The 15724-nt window shown below is 39.7% G+C and overlaps 1 protein-coding gene and 1 long non-coding RNA gene across 4 annotated transcripts in view; both read left to right on the top strand.

Annotated features, from left to right (window-relative positions):
• Positions 1–15724, top strand: part of LOC115744916 (glutamine synthetase leaf isozyme, chloroplastic) — a 645880-nt gene that overhangs the window by 287890 nt on the left and 342266 nt on the right. The gene's annotated exons all lie outside the window — the stretch shown is intronic.
• Positions 3759–5327, top strand: LOC115744921. Its single transcript, XR_004015879.2, has 3 exons — positions 3759–4182; positions 4265–4433; positions 5207–5327. It is a non-coding gene; the product is annotated as an uncharacterized LOC115744921 (long non-coding RNA).

Raw genomic sequence — 15724 nt, 5'->3', positions numbered from 1 at the left:
AGAGAGAGAGAGAGAGAGCATGTTTTTCTTTAGATACAAGTTATTTTTATGCAGTAGAAGATGAAATAATGCAGTAAGATTATCCTAGAATACCAAGATGAAAATAATGCAGTAGTATCGATTGGCATCACAGAATGAATTAGGAAAGGAATGTACAATCATACATGATGCATGAGAGCGTGTAAATCCTTCTCCAGGTACTAAAGTTGAGCCTGCAATCTTCATTAATAAAACCCTCGTCACATACATTGCCCACAAGCTTGACCAACTCTTTCAAAAGTCCATTCACTCTACAAAGTCTAGTGAATTATGAACTAACCAATTACTAGAACTTCATAAATCCAATTTGATAAACTTTATTGAAATAGTCTAAAGTAAATTTCAATGCTGCTACCGAATCACTCTCCATGTGCATTCGATTAAGCTTTCTTGTTTTCGAAACCTAAACCGGTTGTAAATATGGATGAGGAAAATCATAGCTCAATAAGTAACGGACACCACTCTTATGGGATCAAGAGAAGAATAATGCACCTTTAAAAACAAATTTGCATCGATGTATCAAAACGATCACAGTCATTGCATTTTCCCATATACCAAGTAGAATGCTTACTCCAATGAACAAAAGACTATGCACTATAAAGCATAACCCATGTAAGGTAATCAGCATATATGAACTCAATGTCAGCAAACCTACAGTCACAGTATGCTTGTGACAAGGCCCAAAAATATTGTTGGCCTTTTCCAAAAGGCCATGCCATTAACATTTAAATACATGCCATGTCACAATATAGCTTTTTCTTAGCAAATCTTGTCATGCAAATTTTCCAAAATATGCAAGTGGTATAAATCACTTACCTCAATAAATCGCCAATTCAAGCAGCACAACTCAATCTCAAAGTTCCTCTGCCCCTCAACAATGGCTGAATGCACTTGGGTTGGAAAGCCCGTTCAGACAAAATTACGTAAGTGCCCTCCTAGGCTAAGATTTCAAGTCCATGGTCCCGATACACACCAAAGGACCCAACACATGTTTGACTCTTTGAATCATCTGAAATAATCATTCTTTGTGCAAACTCGTTTATGTCAATGTCATTATGCAGAATACCCAAAAAAAAAAAAAATAGATATTTCCAATATTGAGAGTGCTAACTTTTATTTGCTTCAACAATTGCACCGAAGTTTTCAAGGAAATTAGAATTTTCCGCAACCAAATCAATATTCGGACTAACAAAATTGATTTGAAATTTTTTGGATGAACAGAAAATCTCGTTCCATGATTTTCACAATTTTCATAATTTTTGAGTTATAATAAAATTTCTATATTTTGAAAAAGCATGAAAATTTCCCATAACTTAGTAGTTTATTGATTGAGTTTAACGGAGAAAAAGATATTGTAATACGACTTTTGGATAGACAGCACAAGCCGCAGGAAGGTACTGCGCTGGTGAAAACCCATATTAGAAGAGGTGTCGGCTTTGTGCACTCATATCTCACTCTACGGATCTAGTGATTTTTTGTAACGTTTGAATGACGTCATGTAATAGTACAATTTTGTAACGAGGAGGATAAGAAGGCACCAAGCCAAGCTATACAAGACAAGTTCCATAATTACATTCCGAAATCGCTTCTTGCCTTCTCAAAATAATCCGGATGTTTCATCTATTTCTTTTTCTTTTTTAATGTTGCAAAACTCCCTTTTTGGTTTGGAATATTAAAATCTACCCCATTAATGTAATCGCGTCAGCGAAATTTGCTAGATATGAACCTTTGAATGAGTGCGGTTACTTCATTTGATATCTTTTTCAAGTCCCAAGTCACTTCTCTTTTGATATTGATTTTTTCATTGCATCTTCACCTGAGGAGTGAAGGAATGCTTCACCACTTGTCTCGTCAATCAATGCCACCAATCGGCTCCTCGTCATAATTTATGTTTAATTTTTTTAATTGTAGCAGCTTGAAGTGACCTGATTAGAACTTTAAACATATTTTCGCAAAATAGGAGCATGGAAAATGGTTCAAGCAGGTGAAATAGTGAGTCAATAAGTTGCATCTCTGATTTTCACACAACCGAACTCAAGTTGGAATGTCCTAACTTCGCAAAGAATCTTAAAAACAAAATGGTGGATACCTATAAAAATAATGTTACTTAAAAGCTTCGATGTACAGATTATTGGGCTATATTCTGTTGGTATTAACTTTTGGGCCTAAATATGTATGTTTTTTATACGGTTGGTATGTGTAGAGTTTCAGAAGTCCATGGTCTCTCTCTCTCTCTCTCTCATAGTGGAGGAAGAAGACAGACGTGGCACGGAAAAAAACATAAAAAAAAAAAAGAACAAGGTGATGGTTAATAGTTAACCATGGTCGAGTTAAATTACTTTTTTGCCATATCTTCAGTCAACCTCACGGTGTTAATTGCAGTACGGCTGCAAAAGTGGACTCTAGTTAATGGCTTAGCGAAGAATCATTGTGGGACCCAACTCCATCGTGAGTCACGAAAGATCTTTTTCACGGTCGATGGAAATATATACTTCAATTCTAAAAGATCTTTCGTGACTCATTTTCCCCAAGCGATTCAAACGCCAGAAATATGAGCAAGATATTTTCCGACTTTAAATTTTCCACCAAATAATTAACCTAAGTTGTAAAGTACTTGTGAAAGAAGTTATTATTTATGTTATGAAAGAACATATGTTAGATATTAAGTAGTGAAAAAAGTTATTATTGTTGTGTAAATATCGTTACCCTCATTTTTATAGGATTTATATATTGCTTCGACCTCAGACATTTCACAACTGGCGACGAAATTGGAGAGCAGAGTGTCGACAGAGGGAGAAGAGAGAAGGCGATGGAGGTGAGCGAAACTCGTGGACGTCAGAAGGGAGGCTAGGCGTGGGTCTGTCTAGGGTTTCTGGAAGAGGATGGAAAGCTTGGGATCGAAGCGAGAGCGACAATTGAGAGGATATCGGGTTGGTAAGGTCATAATCCGAACCTACCCTACCCTACCCAAGATCGCTACGGTGAAAAACTTGCCAAAGACTTATTATTACATTTCTTTAGTCTCAGTATTAGCATCAAACCCTACTTAGAGGATAGCTTGTTGACTTCAACCCTTGAAATTATCAATTGTCCACAAGACAACTCCAGTTTGAAAATTCGTTGTCTAGGACTCGATCCAAATTCCAATCCACCAAGACAAGAAGTCAGGTTTGATGCAAATTCATTGCGAAAAAACTATTTGTGTCATTATCCTTAATGAAAAATATTGTATGGGAGGCTCACCCAGCCTGAGTTGCCGTGTCTTGCGTCGTTCCTCCTAGAGAAAATTATGTGAAAGTGGCTTATTACAAAGAGATGTTCGATTAAGGCACGCAACCCCCGCGTATTCGAAGTTTCGGAATAAACGGTTACGTTATCCATAAATCCTATTGTGCGACTAGACCTGCCTTGGAATGATTTGGACCATTAGTGCACAAAGGAAGATCTATGGAAAACATAACTATTCATCCCGAAACTTGAAATGCGCAGGAGGGGTCGCATGCCCTAATCGAACATCTTTTGTAATAAAGCCACTTTTGCATGCATGATTTTCCGCGAGAGGAACGGCGCGAGACATGGCAACTCAGGGTGAGGAAAGTGCTTGATACTTTTGAGCCTCCTACACAATAGTTTTCATTAAGGATAATCACACAAATGGTGCTTGACAAGGAAATTGAATCGAACCTGAATTCAAAAGCATACCAGAAGGCCAAGTCATACGAATTGGGTACCGATACTTGAAGAAAGTGATTTTCGAATTGTGTTTCGATCCTTGATTTGATTGGGGGGGCATGGACAGATCGCTGAAAGGTTTGGCTATATCCTTGGATGCAGGCATTTAACGGGGGATGCCAGCATCGCTTCATTTCGAAACGTGGGAGAAAAATGAAGAAAATTCATACTCCATGCTCGTTAAATCTTGCTCGTGACTCATGCTGTAGATGTAGTAGTGTGCAATCTGCTTCTTTCATTTCACAAGGAGCAAAATGCCTGCACAATCTGATGATTCTGGAATACTCTCATAGATGAATTGATGAAATGTTCCTCTCTGGACAATGGCTTCTGGTTGCTTCCCTTAATATTTAACTCATCTGTTCCCATGGAATCGGAGGGTCTGATATAGATCTGCACAGCAAATCAAGGGTATGAATGGTGACAATAGAATATGTAGCTATTTTCTTTTTCACATGCTACATGCCACTGACCAATTAATTCATGAAATCAGGCGATATCTAGACCTGTTGAGCACCCGTCTGAACTTAGAAGGAGGAATTACCATGGGTCAAGTACCGGTCACGCTCCAGGGGAGGATAGTGAAGGTGGTTTTATTGTTGGCATTTGACAACAATTGACGTTCTTTGTTTGGTGTTCAGCCATTCTGCAGAGATTCTCAGGTAAGTCCTTTGCCAATTTTGAGCACCATCTTAAGCAATTGAGTAAATGTTTGACATTAAAAGTGTCTTATGACTGTTAGACTGGGAGTCTAATCTATGATTTCTCCGTTTTGATCACTGCAAGGATGTCCTGCTCATTTTGTTTGGTTGACAATTAAGATGGACTTCATCCCTTTGTGACAACAATGTCTGCAATGGAAATGCCTGCTGTGTGAGGCAGGATTAGTGAATGAAGCAGTAGTCATTGTTGCGGAGGACCTCATGTAGACTCGATAACCAATTTAAGTCTCTATTGTGGACTTCCTGTAGACTTGATTACCAATTTTGATCAATTATTACCCATTTGCAATTATACCAAGTTCGTGAAAGAAGAAAGTACTTCAATGTGATTGCCTTTTGGTTGCGAGAGGAAAGAATTAGATGCACTGTCAAGATTCCCGAGTTGATCATTTATTAGATCCAATAACATATCGGAATAATATGTTTGTCGGCTGATCCTTCGAAAGTTGGAACTTCACTCATCTTTTGAACAATTGCACTCTGGACTCTGCAGTCTTTCAATTTTATAATTTGTGTCAAAAGGCGATTTTCTGGCGCTGGCACTTGCTAACAAGACGTTTTCTTTAAAGTACCCCGTCCTGTCTTTTAACTCCACGCTTACGCATGCCTGATTGCCCAATCAGACAAAGAGAGCTTAATCTTTCATGAGATTAAGCTCGCAGGTGTTTTGTTTTCGGTTGACTGTCTATTTTGCACACCGCTTTGTTTTCCAGACTAGGCAAGAATGGCGCAGATTTTGGCACAGACGACAAAATGCCAGATGAGGATCACAAAAAACTCAGTGACTGCCAGTCCCCTCACAGCAAAAACATGGAATTCTCTCTTGCTAAAACATAAAAAGAGTGGGAGCACTAAGCGCTTTTCTAAGTTCAGGGTGTATTTTTCTTTGGCTGTATGCGATTGGATTAATGCCTTTAGCAAAGGTGGTGCTTGTAAAATGTGCATAGTTGGTGCCTGATCACATGGAGAGATGATTATCACTCACTGAGCTGCAATTTGCTCACTCTTTCTCTGTAAACTTTCAGGTTCCTTACCCTCCGACGCATAGGACAAACAGCTTGGACGTGCGGATTATTGAGCTATATTTTGTTGGTATTAGCTTTTGGCCCAGATATGTATGTTTTTGGTATAATTGGTACGTTGCGAGACTGGTTTGAGGCTTCATCTTTCTCTTGAAAGACCGACAGGTCACTCCCTTTTTCTTGTGCGGAAAAATTAGAGTGACAATCACGCTAGGCCTTAACGGGGAAGGACCAACACGATGAATGAGATTGATGGTCATGATTTGGTCTTGGAATACCCAAAAGAATTTACTAAGATCATATTTTCTTAATATGGAAACACATCTATTTTGATCTTTACAATTTTCACACCATGATCCTGAAATCGACTAAAAGAAAGCATTCATGTGTAGGATGTGGAAACAAACAGAGCATAGGTGAATTGGTGATGCGATTTTTTAGGCCGTAGTTGTAGCAGCATGCTCATATAAATTTGTTAGGTATCATACCTTGTGTCGAAGTTATGAGCCAATGGAAAAAGGAACTTCTTGCTTATTTTCCTAACTTTTCAGGCAACTTTTCTTGCAAAACTTACTTCGACCATCCATCCAAAAAACAAAATGGGCATAAGTCTTAAATAAAGTGTCCTCAATATACGGAATCATGACTGGTCCCAAAAATCTAGAAACATATCACATAATGCAACAAAAAATTGCACATATTGATTGATTGAGAGAGAGAGAGAGAGAGAGAGAGAGAGAGAGAGAGAGAGAGAGAGAGAGAGAGAGAGAGAGAGAGAGAGAGAGAGAGAGAGAGAGATTACATGTTTTTCTTTAGATACATGTTATTTTTATGCAGTAGAAGTTGAAATAATGCAGTAAGGTCATCCTAGAATACTAAGATGAAAATCATGCAGTAGTCTTGATTGGCATCACAGAATGAATAATTAGGAAAGGAATGTACATCATAACTGACGGATGAGAGCGTGTAAATCCTTCTCCAGGTACTAAAATTGAGCCTACAATCTTCATTAATAAAGCCCTCGTCACATACTTTGCCCACAAGCTTGACCAACTCTTTCAAAAGCTCATTCACTCTACAAAGTCTAGTGCATAGAATAAATGATCCGTCAAATTCGATAAACTTTATTGAAATAATCCAAAGCAAATTCCAATGCTGCTACCGAATCACTCTCCATGTGCATTCGATTAAGCTTTCTTGTTTTCAAAACCTAAACTGGTTGTAAATATGGATGAGGAAAATCACAGCTCAATAAGTAATAGACACCACTCTTATGGGATCAAGAGAAGAATAATGTACCTTTAAAAGCAAATTTGCATCGCTGTATCAAAACGATCACAATCATTGCATTTTCCCATATAACAAGTAGAATGCTCCCTCCAATGAACAAAAGATTATGCACTATAAAGCATAATCCACGTAAGGTAATCAGCATACATGAACTCAATGTCAACAAACCTAAGGTCACACTACGCTCGTGACAAGGCCCAAAAATATTATCGGTCTTTCCCAAAAGGCCATGCCATTAACATTTAAATACATGCCATGTCACAATATAGCTTTTTCTTAGCAAATCTTGTCTTGAAATTTTTCCAAAGTATGCAAGTGGTATAAATCACTTACCTCGATAAATTGCCCATTCAAGCAACACAACACAGTCTCAGAGTTCTTCCACCCCTCAACAACAACTGAATGCACTTGGGCTGGAAAGCCCGTTCAGACAAAATTACATAAGGGCCCGCTTAGACTCGATTTAAAGTCCATGGTCCCGACACACACCACAAGGACCCAATAATTATTTGACTCTCAGGATCATCTGAAATAATCATTCTTTGCGCAAACTCGTTTATGTCAATGTCACTATGTAGAATACCCAAAAAAAAAATTACATGTTTCCAATATTGAGAGTGCTAACTTTTATTTTCTTCAACAATTGAGGATCAGAAGGCACCAAGCCAAGCTATACAAGACAAGTTCCATAATTGCCTTCCGAAATTGCTTCTTGCCTTCTCAAAATAATCCGGATGTTTCATCCTTTTCTTTTTCTTTTTCAATGTTGCAAAACTCCCTTTTTGGTTTGGAATATTAAAATATACCCCACTAATGTAATCGCGTCAGTGAAATTTGCTATATATGAACCTTTGAATGACTGTGGATACTTCATTTGATATCTTTCTCAAGTCCCAAGTCACTTCTCTTTTGATATTGATTTTTTCATTGCATCTTCACATGAGGATTGAAGGAATGCTTAACGCCGCCAATTGGCTCCTCATCGTAATTTATGTTTATTTTTTTTTAAAATTGTAGCTGCTTGAAGTTACCTAATTAGAACTTGAAACATATTTTCGCAACATAGGAGCATGAAAAATGCTTCAGGCAGGTGAAATAGTGAGTCAATAAGTTGCATCTCTGATTTTCACACAGCTGAACTCAAGTTGGAATGTCCTAATTTCGCAAAGAATCTTAAAAACAAAACTGTAGATATCTATAAAAATAATGTCACTTAAAAGGTTCGATGTGCATATTATTGGGCTATATTCTGTTGGTATTAGCTTTTGGCCCTAAGTATGCATGTTTTATACAGTTAGTGTGTGTAGAGTTTCAAAAGACCATGGTCTCTCTCTATATGTAACATCCTGTATTCCGACTCGTTTTGGAGTCTTGAATAAATGAAAAGTCTCATCGATGTATTTCAATCTAATCTCACTCGGAGTTGATCCCTTTCGATCAGATTAACCAAATGAAAATGGCTAGTTAGGAAAATTAAGTATGTGGACCTAAGAACTTGATCCTGGACCGACTCTTTGGCCATGAAAATTGTTGAGGGAATATTTTGGACCAATATAGGCCGATCCTAGAATAATTAAGGAACGATTTGGATAATACCATATGCTTGGATCACGGGTGATTCCGTTTGACCTCGTATGGGTTCCGAACGTCCCCGAATTACTTTCTAACGATCGTGTCCATTGGAACTAGTGATTGACCATCGCAATTGAATGACAACCAAGGTCGTCATAGCTCGAGTAATTCTTAAACATTATTTTAATCATGGGTCGATACGTGTAACTCCTAAAAGCTGCCCGTTAGTTTGAGATATGCTGAAAATTCTATTGATCGAGATTGATCGCGAATCGAGCTTCAGAATTTGATATCGGACCTTCAGAGAATTCAATAAATAAATTTTGGACATTTTCTCATCTAGTGTACAAATTTCTTCGCGGTTCGGCCAAAGGGTTTAGCAAAAATAAAATTTGGAATGGAAATAGGAAAGTACCCATTTGCCCTTGGAGAATACCCAAGATTTCACTTTAGCTCAATGGCATTTCGGTCATTACACCCCTTGGCCGAAATTTTGACTATTCTTGGTGGAGGAAATTACCATTTTACCCCTCATGACTTTGAAGACCAAAATATCTCTCTAAAAAAATATCCTAACCTTTTATTAATGAATTTTTTTGGCCATCTTCTTCATAAAATCCAAGAACACACACACTCTCTCTCTCATGCAATGAGTGGAAATGGAGGGCTAGGATTAAATCTAGTTGATCTTGCTTTAATTGGACGGCTCACATTGAATCTTGTTGTGGAAGATTGATCCGATGGCCAGGATTAATTCCTGCTATATTATTGATTAATTGGATGGTGGAGATTAATTGTATGCAGTATAGTATAATTGCATCGTACGTATTAAATGCCACGTTAGTATAGTATAATTGTACGGTACGTATTAATTGCTACGTTGGTATTATTTCGATCGTGTGGCGTAGATTAATTTTTGTGGTGACAAAAATTAATTATGTGGCCTGATTGGCCATTGGTCTAGTGTGACCTAATCGAGTGGTCCTGATTTATTAATTCTCTAACGTGAGTGAATCACGTGATCCCGATCGAGTGTTTGCTTGGTACAATTTAATCGAGTGGTCTCGATTGAGCAATTGAGGACAATTAAAAAGATTGTGTGGTTCCGATCTTTTGTTGGAGAAAATTGAGAATATCGTGTGGTCCCGATCTTTCGTTGGAGGAAATTGGTGAGACCGGATGGTCTCAATCTGCTAATCAAGAAATTTAGCAAGATCACGTGGCAAAGATTGATCGATTGGGAGTATTTAAGGGATCGTGTGGTATCGGATGGGCGGTCGAGGAATTATTGTGGTATACGGTCTTAAGTGGAATAATTGAGAGGAAAGATGGAATTTTACCCCGAAATGTTATGATGCGGGGTTCGTATTTTATAAGACCGTATTTTTACCCGAGGCGTTATGACACGGGCTCGGTTATTATCATTTTACCCTGAGGCGTTAAACGTGGGGTTGTGTTTATTATATTATCCTGAGGTGTTAAACGCGGGATATTTTAATCCGATGCGTTATTACGGGGGTTACAGTGACTCGATGCTTTATTACGCGGGTCCGTCTAGTTATATTATAGCCTGATGCGTTAAACGCGGGCTCTGGACCAATATGGAATTTTATATGATAGCCCGATGCGTTAAACACGTGCTCTGGATTAACGTGGAATATTTATAATGGCATGAGGCGTTATTACGCGGGTCCGTTCGGTTATACTATAGCCCGATGCGTTAAACGCGAACTACGGACCAACGTGGAATTTTATATGACACCCCGATGCGTTAAACGCGGGCTTTGAATCCATGAGGAATATTTATATTATGGCTTGATGTGTTAAACGCGGGCCCCGGAGCACGTGGAATATTTCATTGTCGGACTGAGGTGTGGAACGCCGAAACGGGAGTAACGTAGAATATTTGAGAAGGTGTGGGAATTTTCGGAGAAAGAACGGAATTTTCTGGAATTTAATTGTAAAATTTTTGATAAGAAAGAAGAATTGTTGGAAATTGTTCATTGAAAATGTGCCTGGAGGCACTAGAGCCCTAACTTAGGGTTAGGGGCTTTCTTGCTGAGATTTTATCTCACCCCGTTATTGGCTCTCTTTTTCGGACCCTCCGTCGCAACAATGAACTACCCGCCTCAAAGGTTCGAGATCCTGCGGGACATGGAAACCGTGGTGACAGAGTACCCAGTAGGAGAGGACAAGGTGTACTATAGGCACGTTACTACCATTTGGGTGGATACCAGAGAGCTCTTTTGGAAGACCCATACTTATGTGGCGTGGACGTACCGCCACGGGGACTTGCTAGTGGGACCACTGGCTGGTTTTGATATTCCCTATGACGGTGTTAGGGAATGGGATCATACTAGCACTCCCCCTCCGGATGGCGTTGTAATGCACCCGGATGCTGGTCTTGATGACGTGGAGCCTAGCCCGCAGGTCGTGTCACCCGAAGAAGACGGAGAAGTTGTGGAGCCTTTGGATACCGAGTAGCCGCTCGAGATAGAGAGGATGAGGCCTAGGGTAGTTGGCCTCTTGGATTTTGTAGGGCGTGTTATTTTGGAGGTATAGTGGGCTTCGACCACGTAGTCTTTTTGTTATAGGTGGTTACAGGCTTGTACAATGGCCTATGAAGCCCCGTGTTTGGAAGTTGTAGTAGTTATGTATATTTGTACATAAGTGTGTTTTCTACCATCCCAAGTTATCGTAGTGTTATTGATTTTCTGTATGGAGGAGAATTGTTGTTGTTTCCGCATGTGTTGTTTTAATTTTGTTGACCTTCGGATCCTGGAGAACCGTACACACTCGAGGCCGGGTGGGATGTCGACAACTCGCGGGGTTGGGGTCGTGACATCCCCGTTTGGAGTGGTATAGAGTAAGGTCAGCTCAATCCAAGTTTGGAAGAGTTATGGAGTGATAAGGAGCGATGACTTTGGGATGGTTAAGCGAAGAGACCCTAAGTGTTTACGCGAGTTAAACGCGTTATGCGGGGCATTTGAATGTGCGCCCGTGATTTGCTTGATTGTTTTCGTGCTTAGTGTTTGGTTTGTTTGTTGAATCATTCTACCGTAAACGATTATTAGCTTTGAGCTAATTGCTGTGTTAAGCAGTGTGAGACTGCTAGACTCAAGTGGGTGGTTTAGGTCTCTAATTCCTTAGTGGAATTATTTTGGTTTAGGTGTTGTGAAAGTTGATGGAAATGGATAATCAAGGTAGAGGTTCTAGAGGAGGTTCCGGATGAAGTTCTAGAGGAGGCTCTAGAGGAGGTTCTAGGGGAGCCTTTAGTTCAAGAACCACAGTCAGAGAAGATCCCAGAGCAGATGGAGTTCTTAGGGCTCTAGAGGAGATTGGAAATCTCATGGGTAGGCAGACTCGAGAACGAGCTGCCGCTATTGCCCAAGTCGCCGAGGCTGCTATTGTTGCTCGGGGGTAAATGTGAATCAAGGCAATGATAATGGGAATAGGCAGATGTATCGGCTAGTAGAGCAGTTCTTGAAGTTGAAATCGGCGAAGTTTACCGAGAAGAGTGACCCGTAAGCTGCACCTCATTGGATATAGGATCCGGAGAAAGCATTCGAGGTTTTGGGTTGCACAGAGGAGGAGAAAGTGACCCCGGCAGTATATCGATTACAGGACACGGCCGGTGATTGGTGGAAGGCACCAAGGGAAGAGTTTTCCCGAAGGATACCGCTTTGAATTAGACTGTCTTCATTGAGGTCTTCAATGGAAAGTATTTTTCCGAGACTGCTCAGGAGCAGAAAATGTTAGAATTTCAGCAGCTCCGCTAGAACCGGATGACGATAGATCAATATGAGGCTGAATTCTCGAGATTGTCGAAGTATGCACCGAGGATGGTAGAGAATCCACTGGATAAAGTGAGGAAGTTTCGGGACGGATTGAGGCCGGAGCTCCGTAGTCAGCTGATCCTACCGAATCCGAGAGATTATAACAAACCGTATGAGCAGGGTCAGATGGTGGAGTGGGACATGAAGGAGAGGGCTACCGCATCCGGATCGTGGTTTATGCCGGTAAGGGACAATCACCCGTTTGGCAAGAGGCCAATGATGGGAAACCAGCGTTTCGTCCCTCCGATCAGAAGAAATAATGAGAAACCGGTGTATCGGTCCAACCAGAACCGCCAATTTTGTGGCGGGAGGCACGGGAATGGGCCTTACCCGAGTAGAACGGGGGCATGCTTTAGATGTGGAAAGTTGGATCATAAGATACGAAATTGCCCGGAGCAAACCCCAGGACCTCGTTTTCAGCCCCAACGACCCCAGGCAAGACCTCGGATTGGGGCAACTCCACGGAATAATCAGAATCGGCCGCCAAGACAAGGGAGAGTGTATGCAGTGGCACGCAATGAGGAATAGAATGCGCTTGGCGTGATCACAAGTACGGTCTCCTTATGTGATCATGCAGCATATGTTTTATTTGATGCTGGAGCATCCCATTCATTTGTATTTGCTCAATTTGTGGAATTAGCTAGGATTGAGTTAAAACTACTAAAATTAATGTTGCACGTAACTACACCCTTAAATGATAAAGTATTGGTTACCTTAGGATGTACTGGATGTAAGATAGTCATTGGCGGTAGAGAAAAATTAATAGACCTAGCGCTTTTGACTATGCATGACTATGATGTGATAATTGGAATGGATTAGCTGGGAAAGCAAAGAGCTGTTTTTGACTGTGGTAGCAGGGTGATCCAATTTAATCCTATTGGTCATCCTAGATTTAAGTTTGTGGGAAGTCGAGGAGGAATCTCAATTCCCCTCATCTCGTCACTGGAAGTGATGAAGCTGTTAAATAAAGGATGCTAAGGATATTTGGGCGATGTAGTCGATTTGTCGATTGAAGGACCGAGGCTAGAGGATATAGCCATGGTGCGCGATTATCCCGATGTCTTTCCTCAAGAATTGCCGGGATTGCCACTTGAAAGAAAAGTGGAATTTGTGATTGAATTAGCACCGGGGACAGAACCGATTTCCAAGGTGCCCTACAGGGATGTCTCTCTCGAATTGAAAGAGTTGAAGGTTCGGATGCAAGAATTACTGGATAAAGGATTTATCCACCCCAATGCATCGCTTTGGGGAGAGCCATTGTTGTTTGTAAGGAAAAAGGATGGGTCATTGCGATTATGCATTGACTACCGGTAGTTGAATCAAGTGACCATTAAGAACAAGTATCCATTGCCAATGATAAATAACTTGTTCGATCAACTGTAAGGCGCTTCAGTATTTTCTAAGATTGATTTGAGGTCGGGCTATCACCAGTTGAGTATCAAGAAGGAGAACATACCGAAGACTACTTTCCATACTAGATATGGACATTATGAGTTCACGGTCATGCCTTTTGGATTGATCAATGCCCCAGCTGCCTTTATGGATATGATGCATCGGGTATTCAAAGAATTCTTGGATTAGTTTGTCATCGTGTTTATCGATGATATTTTGGTGTACTCGAGGAGCTTGGAGGAACATGAACATCACCCGAGCATCATTCTACGGACCTTATACATGGAGCATTTATGATTCCGATTAGACGATTATTGGGCATACCACATTCGTGGCCTTACATGGGTTGCTCAGGACTTTTCGCCGAACCTTCCCGTTACACTCTTGTTTCTTTAAAGTTCGTGTCAAGGTTTGATGTGTATATTGAATAGAGCTCAATTATAAAAATAATATGTTAGGGGACAGAACTAAGAGCCAGACTTAAAAGAAATAACTTGTTTTATAGTAAGTAATAAAGAAAAGTCAAGATATTCCAAGCTAATCGGTACTATTGCAATGGGAAACTGAAATAGTAAAAGATTTTGTACAAATTATATATGCTAGAAAAAAATCGTGGGTACGTCCGTTGTTTTGCCCCTACATGGAAATCCTTTTGAATTATGGTAAATGTGCAAGTTTTGGTATTGCCGAGGAGTGGAAGGGAGATCCTCAAGGCAGTTTCACTTATTTTATTCAGGGGCTATGAAAACAGAAAGGAAGAAAGAAATAGTGTAGAAGCATTTTTTATTCATAAGAAGCAAATTAGTTTGAGAGATTGGCAAGGAGAGTGGACTGCCTCTATAAAACTGTAATGTTTTTGTAAGCAAATAATAATAATGTTAAGCGACAACATGTAAGAGAGTTTTTCATTTGAGAGGTGAGTAGTGCCGAAATAAACCAATTAATCGCGTTTTCACTTCAACACCAGCGATTTCATTGCCCTTGCAAGCATGCTAGACTATTAAACACTAGAAGCACCAAAAATCTTTTAGACAAACCAATCGCGGACCTCGGACCCAACCTTGGTGGGTCCAACATGGATTATTGACCTAGGCTTCATCTTCTATTATGCGTGGTTGAGGAGAATTCCTACCTTTAACATGAACTTATTATGTATGTCCCAACAAGTGTCTAGCCTTGGAACCACTAGACTAATGTCAGAGAGAGAGTCAGAGAGAGCGAGAGAGAGAGAGAGAGAGAGAGAGAGAGAGAGAGAGAGATAGATGGACAGATAGAGAAAGAGAAATAGAGAAAATAAAGAGGGCATAAGCTGTCATTGGGATCATTACTAAAGAGTAGAGGTGGTAAAATAGATCTAGAACTTATATTTTGACCTATATTTAAGGGTATAAATCATAAATTGATTGCTTTAAACATTAAAAATAAATTTAAGTTGGTCATAATGGAGTACTTAACAATGTAATGAGTCCTAATGAATTTTAAATGGATTGTAAATAAGTTATCTAACTATCTTAAGTGAGTCTTAAAAAAAATTCTGATTTTTTTTACTTTTCTGATCTTTTTACTTTTAATTTTTTATTTTCTTTTTTACGAAATTAGGCAACGGTCGACTAACCCTTGCCTGTGACCTGCAAGAGTCGGTCGGTGGCCCTTGCCAGCCTCAGACGGAAAAAATGAAAAATTAAAATCAAAATGATGAGTCTACTGTAGAGATCCTTGCTAAGCTAATATGTATTTTATGAAAATGAGAAAGTAAGATAGAATTTAGGTTAATAGTCTAACTATATCATTACAAAGCATAAAGCTTCATTCCTTCCAATATACACGTAGGTTTTGCAATTGGTATTTGTCATAGTACTTTTCATTATCTGCTGTTATTGAGGACTTTGACAATTGACTGATTAATATTGATCTTAATCAAGAGTTCCAAAAGCTCCCAAATAAAAAAGACGTGGAGCAGAGTCCCAAAAACAAAAACAGAGCAAAGTGATGGTTAATAGGTGATCATGGTAGAGTTAAGTTAAAGTACGATTTCATACACGTAGATCCCACCGTACTCCTCCTATCTATCATCTTTGTACGCGTTGTCCACTACAGATTTGCCACGTAACAACGAAAC

This window comes from Rhodamnia argentea, chromosome 6 (assembly GCF_020921035.1).
Source record: "Rhodamnia argentea isolate NSW1041297 chromosome 6, ASM2092103v1, whole genome shotgun sequence".
Classification (NCBI taxonomy): domain Eukaryota; kingdom Viridiplantae; phylum Streptophyta; class Magnoliopsida; order Myrtales; family Myrtaceae; genus Rhodamnia; species Rhodamnia argentea.
Note: the sequence above shows the minus strand (reverse complement) of the source record. Positions and strands in the feature narration are given on the sequence as shown.